This window comes from Pan paniscus, chromosome 2, assembly GCF_029289425.2.
Source record: "Pan paniscus chromosome 2, NHGRI_mPanPan1-v2.0_pri, whole genome shotgun sequence".
Taxonomy (NCBI): domain Eukaryota; kingdom Metazoa; phylum Chordata; class Mammalia; order Primates; family Hominidae; genus Pan; species Pan paniscus.
The window spans coordinates 163,097,295-163,112,661 of NC_085926.1; the positions used below are offsets into that span (position 1 = coordinate 163,097,295).

General features: G+C 34.6%; 1 long non-coding RNA gene across 9 annotated transcripts in view; it reads left to right on the top strand.

Moving 5' to 3' along the window:
* The first annotated feature begins 6,582 nt into the window (after nucleotides 1-6,582).
* Nucleotides 6,583-15,367, top strand: part of LOC117979812 (uncharacterized) — a 442,597-nt gene continuing 433,812 nt past the window's right edge. For all 9 annotated transcript variants that reach the window (XR_010111693.1, XR_010111695.1, XR_010111694.1 and 6 more), the window contains exon 1: nucleotides 6,583-6,804. This is a non-coding gene — a long non-coding RNA (uncharacterized LOC117979812). The remainder of the gene's footprint in view (nucleotides 6,805-15,367) is intronic.

Genomic DNA, 15,367 nt, shown 5'->3' on the forward strand with positions numbered 1-15,367 from the left:
CATATTTTTAAATATGATATTATGAGAGAAGGAAATAATAATTTTATAGAATCATAAAATCTCAAGATTAAGAGGGACTTGGAAGGTAATCTAATCTGACCAATTATGTGATATTAGAATCTACTTCACTGTCCCCTGGCAAGTTGTTATCAATACTATGTATATACTTTTTTAAATAAACTTTTATTTTTAGTTCCAGGGTACATGTGCAGGTGTGCAGGTTTGTTACATAGGTAATGGAGCTTAGTGCATTTCAGAGCAGGCCATTTTATTTTTGGACAAATCCAACTGATTGAATAAAAAGTTAAGCAAATTAAAACTTCTACTTTCCATCAATTGTTTTTGTTTTACCCCTTGATGACTTGTTTAAAAGTCTAAGGTAATGAACTTCCTGGTTATTTAAATATATATTTATGCAAAGAAACTCACCTGCCAGGTAGAAATGCAGAACTAGTTTTCAAGATATGAGTTTGAGCTAGAGAAGGAGTGATTTAACTTGAAAAAACAACTGAAGCCATGGAACTACAGAATTTGTTGTAAGCAATGAAGTGACAAAATGTTAGAGAGCATTGTAGTGCTTGAGAGTTACTTCTGAAACATCCACAATATTTTAATTAGTCTTCATGGATATCCCTTTGGGAGCACATTTGAAGTTCTGTATGTGTCCTTTTAATCTACTGACTTTAAACCAACTGCATCATAGAGGAACAGTACTGGTATCAGCTACACAGATTAGAGAGCCTAAACCATATATGTACATGTTTACATGTAAAACCAAATTTCTCCTGGCTTTTGAATTTTTGAAAGCTATTTGAGAACATGAATATAAAGTGAATATTTTGAAATCAGGCTGATTTCAATATAAAGAACCTGATGAAAAATGCTTTCAGCACCAAGTATGGGAATAGATAAAAGTCTTCAATATACGTGCTGGAGTTCAATACGTGCTGGAATTCACAAATAATGGAAATCTTATGAACAGTCTTGCATCTTAAGTATATAACAAGAGTGCAGTGAAACACCGAATATATTTCTTAATGTCAGTAATTCACAAAGTAGCTTAGTTCAATTAAAAAAAAAAAAAACCAAAAAACAAAAACTGAAGTTTCTTTGAATTTGGCTCCTTCCCTTATATTGCTGCTGAGGCTTAGGCATCTATAGCTGCTTTTAGCTACTATATTCTATCTAAGTCTCCCTTCACATTTCTATGTTGCTAAACAACAAATGTTTAGTGATTTCCATATCTGTAACTCTGCCTTTTTAGTACTGAAATTGATTTTTTCATATTTTGGCATCTAAAGATAAATATTATTCCATATGCATGTCATTTTTTCTTCATCATGTTTGACAAAATACTTTCACAGATGAGTGGTCTGAATTTGGCACTTCAGTTGGCATGGTTTTAAAAAAATTGATAAGTAGGAAAATGTTTATTACAAATGTTATTATTTTGCACATATTTTGAATAATATTAACCAGAAAAAATTAATAAACATATGTGTCATGGTGAAGGTATCATTCACTAGTTTTTTAATGATGGTAAAGCTATCAAATAATGGAGAACCCATGATGCTACAAATTTACCTCCCCCTCCCGAAAAATCATAAAGTACCTTCTAAAAAGATTTGCCAAAAACATAAATAGAAGATAAATATTTAACACTTGTATATTTAAGTAGGTATTTCATGTTGTGCCCTTAATAATTTCAAAGGAGAATCTGACCTAAAAGTAATTTTCTTACTTTTTGTTTCGGTTGGATATTTTTATTCAAAGGGTAGTGATGAAATGTTTGATGTGGTTAAGAAAGTGAAAAAGCAACTGCTGATACCTCCCACTTTCACCTTAAAATATATTATGGTTTATTTTGTAATATTTCATTTGAAGGGCCATGAAAAATAGCCAAAATATGCCTACACATATACAAGTGATACATACGCATGTGTGTTTCTGTATGCGTGTGTGTTAGAAGGATACAAAGTTAGAAATTAATGGACTTCTTATAAATTATTTGTTTGAATTATTTTATTTCTAAAATGTAGAGAGTAGTTTCAAAGATTCTGTAGTATAAAACAAACAGAATAGCTATCAATAAAATATTGAAAATGAATTATATGTCTTAAATACACTGTATTGATATTGAATGATAATATTTACTAAGTTAGAAACTTTTGGAACACTTGTGTCACAAAAGATCAGATAATCTTTAGAAACTGGACTTTTTCTGTGGGTTTAAACCAATGCCCTGGAAAAATAACTCTGTTGAATGATACAATAGGCTGACATTAACTCCCCATGTGCAAGTGTTCTCTAGCATTTACTAAAAGGTAACATGTTTTAAAAACTCTACTACCTTTTAACTGTAATGCCAAAATAAACAGGAATCCAGAATATTCAAGTGCTGAACAGTTTCGACATTCCTTAAACCTTTGAGCAAGTACTAATTCATGCAGGGACCTTTCATATACAACTCAGCTTGATAGGATGAATGAACCAAAACGCAACACCTGTTGCTCAGTAAGCTGGACTGGCTTCTTTCTATCATGTGGACAGTATAGTGTTCACTTTACAAGGAATTGAGATCCATCCAACTAGTTTAAGAAAAGGGTTGTTGGTGGGATTTTGTTTGTTTGTTTATTTAAAAGATTTACGGTCTTCATCTCATAGAAATTAAGAACTGAAACTAGTACAGCCAAACTTCATGGGAAACATAATTGGATATTAGGTCTTTTTTCTGTCTCTTTTGGGGTCTGCATGGTTGCCTCCCTGACACTTTCCTTAATTTCTTTCCGTTCTTTACAGAAGGAAGAGTGATTCCTAAAAATTTAAGTATGATGCAATTTTCGGTAACCCTCTACTGGCTTCCTATCTCTCTACGTAAAAGCCAAAGTCCTTACACAGGTTCATAAGCCCTATATGATCATTTCACTCAGCCTGTATCTGACCTATGCCCTATCATTTGCTCTTTTGCTCCCACTGTGCCAGCCACATTTTCCATCTTGCTTTTCCTTCGACTTAAGAAGAGCACATATATCTCAGGACACTTGAAGCTGCTATGCACTCTGCCCAGAACATCCTTCCACAAATATTAGCTGGCGCCTTCACTATATTTAGGTTTCTGTTCAAATGACATATAGTCATGTAGGCATTCTTGACCATGCTATCCCAAGTAGTAATTGCCTCATTACTCCTGAACTGCATAACTTGTTTATTCCTACAGTTTCTTTACTTGATAATATATAATTTATTTACTTGTGGGTTTTACTGTCTACCACCTCCTACAACAATAAGTTTCATCAGAACAGGGACTTTAATTCATTGTGGTACCATTGCCACCCAAAGCAGTGCTCAGTACATAATAGGAATTACATACGAATGTTTTGGAGGAATGAAATGAATGACTATTACTTATAATCGCTACTTCCTTTTGAGTCTCCACCATTTTTTTTCCTGCTAAGTAGTTCTTTTTTGTATTAGCTAGCAGTCAGTTCACAGTTATTTCATGACCTTTAATTTATAATGTTCTCTAGCAACTGATAACTTCTCTCTTTTCTCTTAGTTCAAATTCCTGAAAATCTAATTGGATAGGTTATTTTTTTTTTTTTTTCAGTAAGGCCACACAGACCACAAATTTCTGGACAATCTCTGACTGTATTCTTTTCAGTCAGGTATATACACTTATCTAATAAAGCTGAGCCACCTCGGAACATGGCTGCATAGGCATGAGGGCCTGTGGGAAGACATCCAGGCAACATAAATACATCTAACACATAGAACCGTTGCAGCTTCATCTGCACCAATGTTCTTCACTGTCCTAAGTCCTACTCATGAGTCTGACATCATTCCTCAATTCACTGCATCAATCTTTTACTTCCATGTTTCTTCTTCATCAGATGACTCCTCCAGGCTTTTTGTTGTTCTTGTTACACTTCTTTCATCACAGATATAACTATGTATTTATAGTTCTCCTATGATAAATAAATCCATGTCTCTGCCTTGACTCTAAAGACAACAAAATGACCCCATACTGTCACTTCCCCAAGGCTATCCCAATTAACTTTGGCGTGGTAAGCAAGAAATATCGTGCCTTTACATAGATCCTGCTGTGGACACACACTAAGGTGACCCCCAATGAATCATGCCCTTGCCTAATCCCCTCTTGTTTTGTGTGGATGGAACCTGGTACTTCCTTCTACTCAATAAAATATGGCAAAGGGGAAATAATTATTCAGATGTAATTCAACTCCCTGATCAGATGATTCTGAGTGAATCGAGAGAGGTTATTTGGGGGTGGGCCTGGCTTAATCAGGTGAAATTCCTTAAAAGAGAGATTGGTGACCGCCTGAAAATGAAAACACATTTTCCTGATGTCCTTGAAGAAGCAAGCAACCATGGGTTCTACAACCCTAAAGAAATAAATACTTCAACAACCTGATTAAATTTGGAAATAAATTATTCTCTGTCAAGCCTCTGGATAAGAATACAGCCCAGTTGGCCTCTTGATCACAGTCTCATAAGACACTGAGCAGAGGACTCAGCCATGTCTGGACTGCTGACCTACGGAAACTGTGATGTAATAAATGTATTTTGTTTTAGTCCACTAAATTTTTGGTAATTTGTTATACAGTAATAGAAATCTAATACAGATCTTCATCCTAGTTCACTGAAAGAGACAGACATTAAAAGGCCCCTATTATTTTCTTTCTTTAGACCTCACGGTGTGACTTTGTCTTAAACTTTTTCTTTTCTTGAGTTACACATATTAAATTATGGAAAATGAAATAACATCCTTTACTTCCTTAGTATCTTTCTATTTGGTGATTTACTCCTTTATTATATTTTCCCTGTTCTCAGTGTTTTAAGACTAACTTTAGACCTTTCAGAAAACGACACGTGACCATAATACTTTTCTTCCTCCCTTAACCACGTCATCATCTTTTCTGCATGCAGCATCAGCTCCTATCATTTTCAGCTGGTTCTGATGAGCATGGCCCCAATGTCTTTGACTATGAGATTCATATGTTAACTCCTCTCATTAATGTCTCACTTTTTTTTCTGTTTATACATTTAAATATTTAATTTACTTAATATTTTCAAAAGAATTCTTAAATTTTTATATATTTACTTAAACAACGCTTAATATTTACTTAAACAATATTTTGTAAAACATGGGAATATTTACTTAAACAATGATCTTGTAAGGTCAAGATGTTTATGTGTGAAAATTTATCCCTGATTTATCTACATGTTACATCTGAATATTCATGTAAATTTTATTTGGTTAGATACATCTATATGTGAAAACATCTGTTTTCGGACCTTTAACAAACTCACAAAAATTACGGTATAAATATTTGGTACATACTGTCTGTATTTAAAATAAAAATTTTACTTTTCTTCAGAATATGTTTAGTGGTATGTACTTGAAAAACCGGTATGTTCATTTGTTATACAAATGGAAATAAACACTTGAGATGAAATACTGATAGAGGAAATTTCTTCTGTTTATTCTGCCAGACATTCTCAAAAACTGATTTGAAAATGAAGTGATTAAGAATTTCTGTTTCCCAAGAGGGCCCCCACAGAGTGCATAATCAATCTCTGGTTCACATTTCCCTGACAAAACAAAACAAAACAAAACAAAACAAAAAAACACCACAACCACTCTACATAAGATTCTGATTAAAGAGTTTTAAAGTGAAATTTTTATTTTTAAAAAGTGAAATTCAAAATCATGATGCAATGATAGAAGTAGGAATCGGGGCAGGGGTGGGGTTCACTCATCTGTAGGTAATGAAGAAATTTTTAATGATTATATTTCTAAATGCATACCGCAGTAGACAAGCCATAAAATGTTCTATTCAATTAATTAAGCTTATAACTCATCCAGGTATACCAAATTATTCTCTTTAAGGGAAAGAAGCTTAGGGAGATTAATAGTGGGAAATTAATTGAAAGAACTTTTTTTTGAAATATTAAAGTCATATGAACACCTGATCACATGAGGTATAGTTGAAACTGCTTTTCCTTGTTCTCATACTAAAGTCAGTGTAATGCATTGATAAAAAGCAGACTAAACATTTCCAGAGGTAAGGTTCATAATTTTTCAAAGTAGCAGAGCATGTTTAACGCACTTGGATTGCGTTAGTTCAGAGGGATAGATTTCTCTTTTGGAAAGCTGCCTTTCAGTTAAATACCCAAATCCTGAAACTTCTGATAGTAGTCAGTGTTAATTATCTTCTTTTGAGACGAGTCACCAAGAAGCAGAAAATTTGCCATCTCGTGGTGTTTGTACATACGTGAAATCTATATTTTTTATTTTATTGTGAAGTACGAAAGACAGAGAATATTCATAGGCAACAGAATGAGATCTTCCTGCAATTTTTGGTCTTTTTTTAATCCACAGAAATGTGTAAATAAAACCATGTGATTATTTAACAAGAGAAAAAACCATTTGATTATTTAACAAGAGAATTTTCTGACAATCCTTGTTCCACCCATAGTTGTTATAAATTTGCTGCAGCTGCTTCTTAACGCCTCCAGATGGCGTGCTGGTGCTCGTTCTCGCCTCCCAGCGACCGGCCAGTTGCCAGCTGCTGGAGAGAATGAGCTTGGAGCCGCAGGGCTTAATCCCGCGCGGCTCAGAGATGGGTTTCTGGACTCGCGAAGCAGCTGCAACAAGGCATCACTCACTGTATAAGTACTTCCATTTCTGAGAGCAAAAGGAAGAACTTAAGCGGGCGGCACTTGGAGTGTAAATTGCTTTGTAGTATTTAAAGGCAGAATGGATCCTGGGCAGCCGAGCTGGTACGTGCAACAGAAACTACTCAATGAAATTGTTCTGGTAGGACTGGTCTGATCGTCCTTTGTGTACCAAACGTTGTGTGTCCTGGATTGCGCCTATGTGTATACAGCCATTTCATTTTCACCAGGATCATGGGGACTTGGGAGTCACAATCTTTCATTTTTCCAAAATGATACAATAAAAGCTTTACAGAACATTGTTTATTAATAGAAATGTGACCCGAGTCACAGCCTTAAGAAACACATGATAATGATAGAAAAATACTTTTATTTTATGTTTCTTTGTTAGAGAAAAAGAAAGTAAACCTAAACTGTATCACTGTGCAGTGTTACTAGATATGACTTAAAAGACAATGGCAAAAAATGTTTGACTGCCGTGGAGTAGACTTTTACCCGTAGGTGTAGACTTAAACACACCTGTAATATATCAGTGTTTTCAAATCTATGTGCCAGAAAAAAACATGGTGTAGCTATGAAAACACTAGTTATGAAAAATGCATGTCATGCATATATACATTTTGTTTTGTAAATGTGTGTTGTGTATATACACAACATGTATATGTGACCTAGATGCAGAATTATTATCGTATGATTACAAATAGGCATGTGCTGAATATAGATGAATTTCTGCACCTTCATATGTTGTATGTCTATCTGGATAACTTAGTATGCAGATTATCCATTGCCGCAATATTAAATCTGAATTAAAAAGAATATATTTGTTTTACTGTTATACTTTACATTTGTTGAATTTCATTCAGTTGTGCATTGAGTTTTCTATGCTTTTAAATTCTGAGGAAAGGTTGGTTTTTATATTTTGAACATAAATTATTTGCCGAGGTGATTATATGGGGATAGGATGCATAGGTACATAAATATAGGTTCCCTAAAGTTCAGGTTGTATGTGGAATTCACAAGAGTTTTGAAAACTCGAGAGTTCTGACCGAGAGTTTATATTAGAAACAACAAAATTGAAAGATTAAGATTCAGAGCTAAATTGGACATAATCAAGGCTGAGGTTTTATGTTTAGTAATATTACTCTAAGATTAATGTTAGATTACTTATAAACTTGTATAGATTCCCTTGAACAGATGTTGTTCATGAACCAGTGACTGAATTGTATCTTCTATCATTGCACATAAGCAAATATAACACAATTCAATACAAGAAATATGAATTGCAAGCTAACTAGGTAAGATAGCATGCTAAATAAAGCCTAAAATACTGAGAAAAGTTAGAAACTATTGAGTCCCTGTCCTCAAAGAGTTGCCATTCAAATGACTAGGTTAGGCATGTTCATGAATATGAGTACACAGTAAAAGACAAAATAAATGCCATTAAAGTGAGACATGCACAGGTGTGTAGCATTTAAATTGAGGGAGAGATCTAAATTAGGGGCATTAGTAAGGCCTTCAGATTGGAAAGCCCCCTTCTAAACAGATGGATTAAAAGAACAATTTTGGTAGGTGTGAAGAGGTTCTGGGCGAGAGGTGTATTCAGGTCAGACATTTGGTTTGGGTTGGCTATGGCCTTCTTTATTGGTCTCAGAGGTAAGCAGTAAGAGATAATATTATACAAATAGGCTGTGTGATATTGAAGATGATCGTGAACATGGGACTGAAATTTGTGGATTTCATCATCAGTTCATTCCTAGTGCCACTAACAATGTAGGCATTCAGTATTCTTAAAACATTGAATGTTCTACATAACAACAAGAGCCAGCACAAAGTTTTAGGATATTTGTATGGTTTATGTGTTGCATGTCTACCATATTAGAATGTAAGTTGCAAAACATAGCACTCTTTTTCAATATTATATCCTCAGAGCCTAGAAAGTACTTGAAAAATATTTATCTACTGAATGAATTAATGAATAGTAAAATTGGAATACGGTCAGGGTTCTATATCATTCACATTTAGTTTTCCTGATGGTCTTAAGTTACTAAAATCCTCAAAATTTACCAAGTCTTTGAAGCTATTGTATCAGCTGATTCCACTTATGGCTCAGGTACTTCTAAGCAAGTTCCCTGGAATTACCACTATTGGTATTTAATCTTACTCTATTTTAACCTCTTTTATGAATAGTCTTGCCTTTACATTTTTAAAACAGTTATTAAGATAATTATAAACTGTGTGATTATTCAGGTAGAATTAAACAGTTCCTCTTCATATCCCTATAGTAGAAATAGTGAGTATATAACACAGGTTAAACAAATATATTCAGGAAAAGAGTTGAGGGTTTGAGGAATGTCTTTGCTTCCTGTAACATATGTTTACCTCCGTATTAGAACGCTTCTAATATTTGGTTCTCTGCAACTTGATTTAGGCGAAACTCTTTAGAGCCTCTTTGTAATTTTGGATATGCAGAGTGATCATTTGGGGAATCCTTAGCTGTTTGTTTACATAGTATTTGGGAACTCTGTGATAATTTCTACGGGTCACAGCCCCTGACCCCACAACAGCAGTGCTCCTCTTTTTTGTTCCTGTATACTGATATCTATACTTTTTATGGACAATGACAGGAATATGTGGATAAACTAGTGAAGAAAAAAGTTTTTGTCATTTGAAAGGATGATACTGGGTGAAAAGATACAATGATTTTAAAGGAATGTATAAACATGATCTGCCCAACTAAATTATAAATGAATGCATAATGACTTGCAAATAGAAAGGCCAAATAAACAATGTCACTGAACCAACAACTTCAGAAATAAACCCCTGGAGTTTCCCCTGCTCCTCAAGAGAGATCTTTCCTCTGTGATAATGATTTATATATCTTAATTTACTTTTATATCACTCATCTAAAAATATACAAGGGTGGAATTTCTCACTTTAAAAATATATGTCGATGGGGTTTATATGTGTCAGTTCAACTGAGGATGCAAGCTTTTAGTTTCAGCTTGAGCTAATCTGTGCGAAGTCAGGCTTTTTCTCTCAACAGTGTCAATAAGACAAATTTCCACACTAGCCTGGTCTCCATCCTGCTGGACTTGCTGGTAATGCTTTATTTTTATCCCTGTGAGAGGAGGTAGTATGGTATGGTGGCTGGCCCAAGACTTTCACCTTATTTGAAACCCTAGTGTATGGCTTGGCCTGGAGATTAATCTTTCCCTAATAGATTAATCTATTAGGGAAAGTATACCTTGTCTAAATACTGCTGGACATTCAGTTTTGGAGAAATCTACTGCAGTGTGTACTGCAGGTTTTTTCCCCCTAGTGGTTGACTTAAGGCTGTTGTATTAAAACAATAGAAATAGACTTTTCTTCATATATGGAGCTGGCTTGGTCAATATTTTCTAACTTATGTTTTTAAAAACTTATTTCAGAAGAAATGATTATTTCTTCTGAATGATCATTGTTAAATGATCATTTTGAAAGATACAAATACAGTGCCCTGAACAACATGCTTGTGTGTCTTCTTTGGAAGGCTGGACATTCAAAATTACACAAATACAAAATATATACAAATAATGGAAGTGTTTCTGGTACTAGATTCACACTGTACTCCTTTTTCTGGGTGTAGTGGAAAGATCTCTTCTCCCTCTGTGTATCCTAATGTCACTGTTTTTTTTATCAGCGGTGACACTGTATCAGTTTAACATGATTTTTCTTTAGCCTATGTGACGATACTGTAGACTCCTTAAAGGCAGGAAACAAATCCCATGCTTTCTTTGAATCTCTCTATTATACTAAACATACTGCCAGCCACAAACAGCACTTAAGTTTATAATTATTTTTTTGAAGTAGGGCCTCACTCCGTCACCCAGGCTAGAGTGCAGTGGCACAATCATGGCTCACTGCAACCTCGACCTCCTGGACTCAGGTGATCCTCCCACCTTAGCCTCCAGAGTAGCTGGGACTGCAGGCACACGCCATCATGCCCAGCTAATTTTTGTATTTTTTTTGTAGAAACAGGGTTTCACTATGTTGTCCAGACTGGTCTAGAACTCCTGGGCTCAAGCAATCTGCCCGTCTCAGCCTCTCAAAGTGCTGGGATTACAGGTGTGAGCCCCCTGGGCCCTGCCATTTTTTTTGAACGATTGAGTAAAGATTAAATTATTATTTTTCACACTAATTAAAATAGTAGATATAGTCATATAATAGTGGCTTCTAAAGGACAAAATGGAAATCTTTCTAGTGGTTCTATATACCAAGAATGTTATACCTGACACATCACAACAGAAAGAGAAAGCTCCTTCTCCTTAATTAACTGTTAGAAATGAAACATCTTTTTAAAAATATTATTTGAAATGTGGAAATATCTATAAAGATACAAAACTTGCCTTTACTTGGTAGAGCTATTTACATCTGGAATAGCTATCTTCTAGCATACCTGTGTCTCTAGGGTGTTGTGTAACTGCAGGTGGAATATTCCAAAGTTAGAACTACTAAAAGAACAAATCAGAAGAGTTCCTAGCAGTAAGAATTAACCTTAAGGAAGCTTAGAAGCATTTATATGCTTTAGAGCTGTTCCTGGGGAAAAAAATCATGCATTTTTTATAATGAGCATATTTATGAGCATACCCCCACCTGCCACCAAGATGTATAAAAATGAGTTAGTAGCTGCAAACTGCTATTTTAGCAAGTGCTAGAGGAAAATAAAAGATCTGTGGTTGTATTGTTAACAGAAGTGAAGAAGCTTCTCTTGTGTCTCTGAACGAAGGGCTAACAGAAGAGCTTTTGGTTACTAAGATGTATTCTTTCCTGGTCTTAGGCTCATTAACGATGGAAGTAGGAGGGATAGCATATAAAGCGGCAGCTGCAGCTGTGGGCACTCAGATCATTTGTCACCTGGCATGAAGTTAGTGTTGGCCGCTCTGGAGCTCCAGCACAGAACACCAGGGAGCAAATGCCAACTGATTGTTGTTCCTCACCAGCTTGCTGGCTAACTCCTACTCACTCTTCAGATCTCTGCTGAAGTGTTGTGTTGCTTCCTCCAAGTAGCTTTGCCTGACCTCTCTAGAATGCATTTAGCACCTTGCTCTTCACTGTTATGGCCTCATAGTCTCACCCTTGCCATCACACTTACTGCTTGAAGACCTGCCTGCCCTCCTCACTAGGCTCAAGAAAGGCAAGAACTGAGTCTTTTCCAACAGTGTTCAGTGTCTGTCTTGCATACAGTAGGTGTGTACATATTGATAAGTAGTATCTGTTGCATGACAGCTTTATGACTATGTATAGGCTGTATGGGCTTGGATATCAATAAAGGCGGTATTTGACTCAGTGCCACGTGTGAGCTGAAAGTGACTAAGCTCTCAGTCCTAGTGTCTTCATCTACTATCTGTGACAATTGTATACCTGCCTGTTAAAAGTAGTTATAGTCCTGGATAACAAACCTGCAAATGTACCCTTGAACTTTAAATAAAAGTTTTTATAAATAATAAATAAATTTTTAAAAAGTAATTGTTAAGGTTAAATAATGTTTTTTGTAGTAGTGCTATGAAGATTTATTTATGGGATTTCTGCATGTTAACTGAGTTAGTCTTCAAAAAGACAAACATCAGGTTGGTACTATTAGCACGATGCTTTATGTAAGAAATAGAGGCATGGAAAGGTTAACTTCCTTGCCCAAGGTCACAGAGAGAAGAACAACAAAAATAAAAGGCCTTGTAGAGTGACCAGGCCAGAGTAGATATTTGCTAAATGCTGGACTTGGGACTATTGCAATTTTATTTAGGGAAGGCTGATTCCTGTGTAAATGAGAAATTACACCAAACAGTTAAGAACAGTTTGTTCTCTGGTTTCAGAGCCTTCTGTTGCAGATATTTTCTTTGTAGAATTCCCATGGAAGCCCAATATGGTTACAGAAAAACTTCTAATGTGTGCAGTCAGAGAGAACCTTTATCTTTATTGAGCGTTATATGGTGTGGGGCATGTTAGAATCTAAAGAAATCTTTGTAAGAAATATGTTCTTGTTATAGGTCTCAAGATAAAAAAAGAAGTAAATAATATCATGGCCTATTTTAACAGTTTGCAGCATTCCTCATTTATTTTGTTTTATTTATAAATTCTATTTATCTTATAGTGTTTACTTTTTCTCACTATAAAATGCTTTTAGTTGAAAATATGTAATACAAACAGCAAAGAAGGAAACAAAAATTATCCATAATTATTCAACTAAGAGATAGCTACTATTAACATCTTGGCATTTTTTTTCTATTTTTTGACAAAATTACAAGCACATCTGCTTGTATATACGCATCCATTTGTACACACATTTTAATATGAAATTAGATTATACATATATTCTATGTCCCATTTTGTACCTATTATTTTATCATGCTCTTTAAAAATTATAATTGTCAGTACCTGCATAATATTATCATATATGGCTGTATCATAATTTTATTTAGTAGTTTTGCTTCTGTTTAATATTCTCCTAATTTTGAAAATTGGTTTAATTCTTTTCAATTTTCACTTATTTGAACAGGCTTACTATGGTGCTTTACATGACAGATGTACCTTCTAAATAATCATATTTAGATGATGACGTAACAATATTTGAAAATAATATTTTCAAAGGGGGCAATGCACTTCCATTCAGAAATAAACAGGTCCAAAAAAATTTTAAGACAGAATTAATATTTAATGAAATAGGAATAAATAAATTGGAATGGCAGATGGAAATGGAATAATGTTTTTTGAGAGACCATGGTATGCTATCACCTATGAAGGTCAGCGTTATAATTACTATTTTACTGTGACTGACTGGTGCTCAAAGGTAATAAATGACAAAATCAGATTGTTTTAGTGGCTCTGCCAGGATTCAAATATAAGTCTCACTCCTCAATACTTTATTTTCTTCATTCCACCATGCAGTCTACACAGCAAGCTAGCAGTGTTCATAGCTCCACATGACAATTTATTTGAGCCTCTGTTTCCTCATGTGTAAAATAGAAACAGTAATACTCACCGTGTAGGAGTTTGTGATGGTTAACTTGAACAATATATGGAGATTGAGATCCAAAAGAATTTATCCTAGGGCTCAATTTTAGCATTGAGGCTCATAGGTATTTCATAAAGTATATCCCGAAACTGATAGAATTTCACAATCTCCTGGCAATTGAGGGACTCTCAGAAGGCTCATTAACAACCCAAATTTCCAGACATGAATCTAGAAGATTTATATCCAGAATCTGAAGTAGGTCACTGCCTTTGTTTTTAACAAATCCCTTTGGTAATTTTGATAACATTTTAAATGGCAACCACAGATATAGGCAACTAGCAAAATGATGCTGAAGAGAGGATGAAAAGTTTAAGATGAGACATGAAACTTTGGCAGTCACTGGTTCAAAGTAGATGGAGCTTCCTGTGGGATAGTATGGCTGGAAACTGTGGGGATGTAAAAACAACCCAGGGTTTGAAGGCTTCATTTTCTCAGGTAATTTGAAATATGAAACACATTCAAGGCACTTGAAATTAAAAGCAAAAATAATACTAAGTCGACTGAACAGAAATGGCAGACAGCAAGGTTTTGCCAAAGGTAGAATATGCTTTAAAGTGTGTTGATTATGAAGGTAAATGCACAGAATGTGTGATGCTTGTGGATCCTAATCATGTATACACTACTTAAACTAAGAAACCTGATCTGAATTTTCTGTTTGACTTTTTTATTTTTAAGGAGGATATCTTAGAATTAGTTCTTCCCTTCTCTGTATTTCCATAGAATTTTTTCTAGCCTTTTATACTGAATAGCAATTGATAAAATTGATTTTTCCTATGACAAAAGGAGCTTCCAGAGAATAAGAGTCCTAATTCATTCAAGAATGATGCTCAAAAGCAATTTTCAGTGAATTTTTCAACCCACATTTTCATTATTTTAAATAGTTGACGGAACATCTTGTAACTTTAAGAAAGTTCTCTACAGGAGATGTGCACTATATTATTTAATTAAAATGATTACCAAAGATTTTAGAACATTTGTTCTTTTTGTATTGCGGTTATTTGACGTGAATTCCTAAAGAGTGTACTAAAGAAAACATTCTCTAATATTTGAGACCAATGTTCTCTAAAACTGTGTTTTTGTCAGGAATTAATAAGCTGCCTGACGTTAATATCGTTAAAATTATAATTGATGGTATTACATTTCCTGGTGTACCTTCTGCTACAGAAATATTTTGAGTTGTGCCAACTAATTTTCTGGGCCTGTTACTGAATAATAAACATAGTAGAGACTAGATATTTTGACTTGCATTTTCTGGTTAAATCTAACCTTGAAGTCCTCTATAGTTGGATTTTTGTATTGGTCCTTAACATATAATCTTACAATCTTAGGGGGCTAAAGGAGAGCTTGAAAAGTGATTTTCAGGAAGAAAGGAGACTCTCTACAATTTCAAAGCACTTTCAAAAAAGCCATGTCACAACTTCTCTTGCTAACCTATCCCCATATCAGTTACCTGCATTGTTGTGAGATTCTTTATTAAACCCTTCCCTGAATACTTCCTGTTGCTATATAAGCTCACATCTTCATGCTTGATCTTAGTGGAAACAGAAAACTGGTCCACTGACATTTTAATACATGTCATTTAGATATTAGGAGATTGTTATTGAAATCTCTCCCTCAATA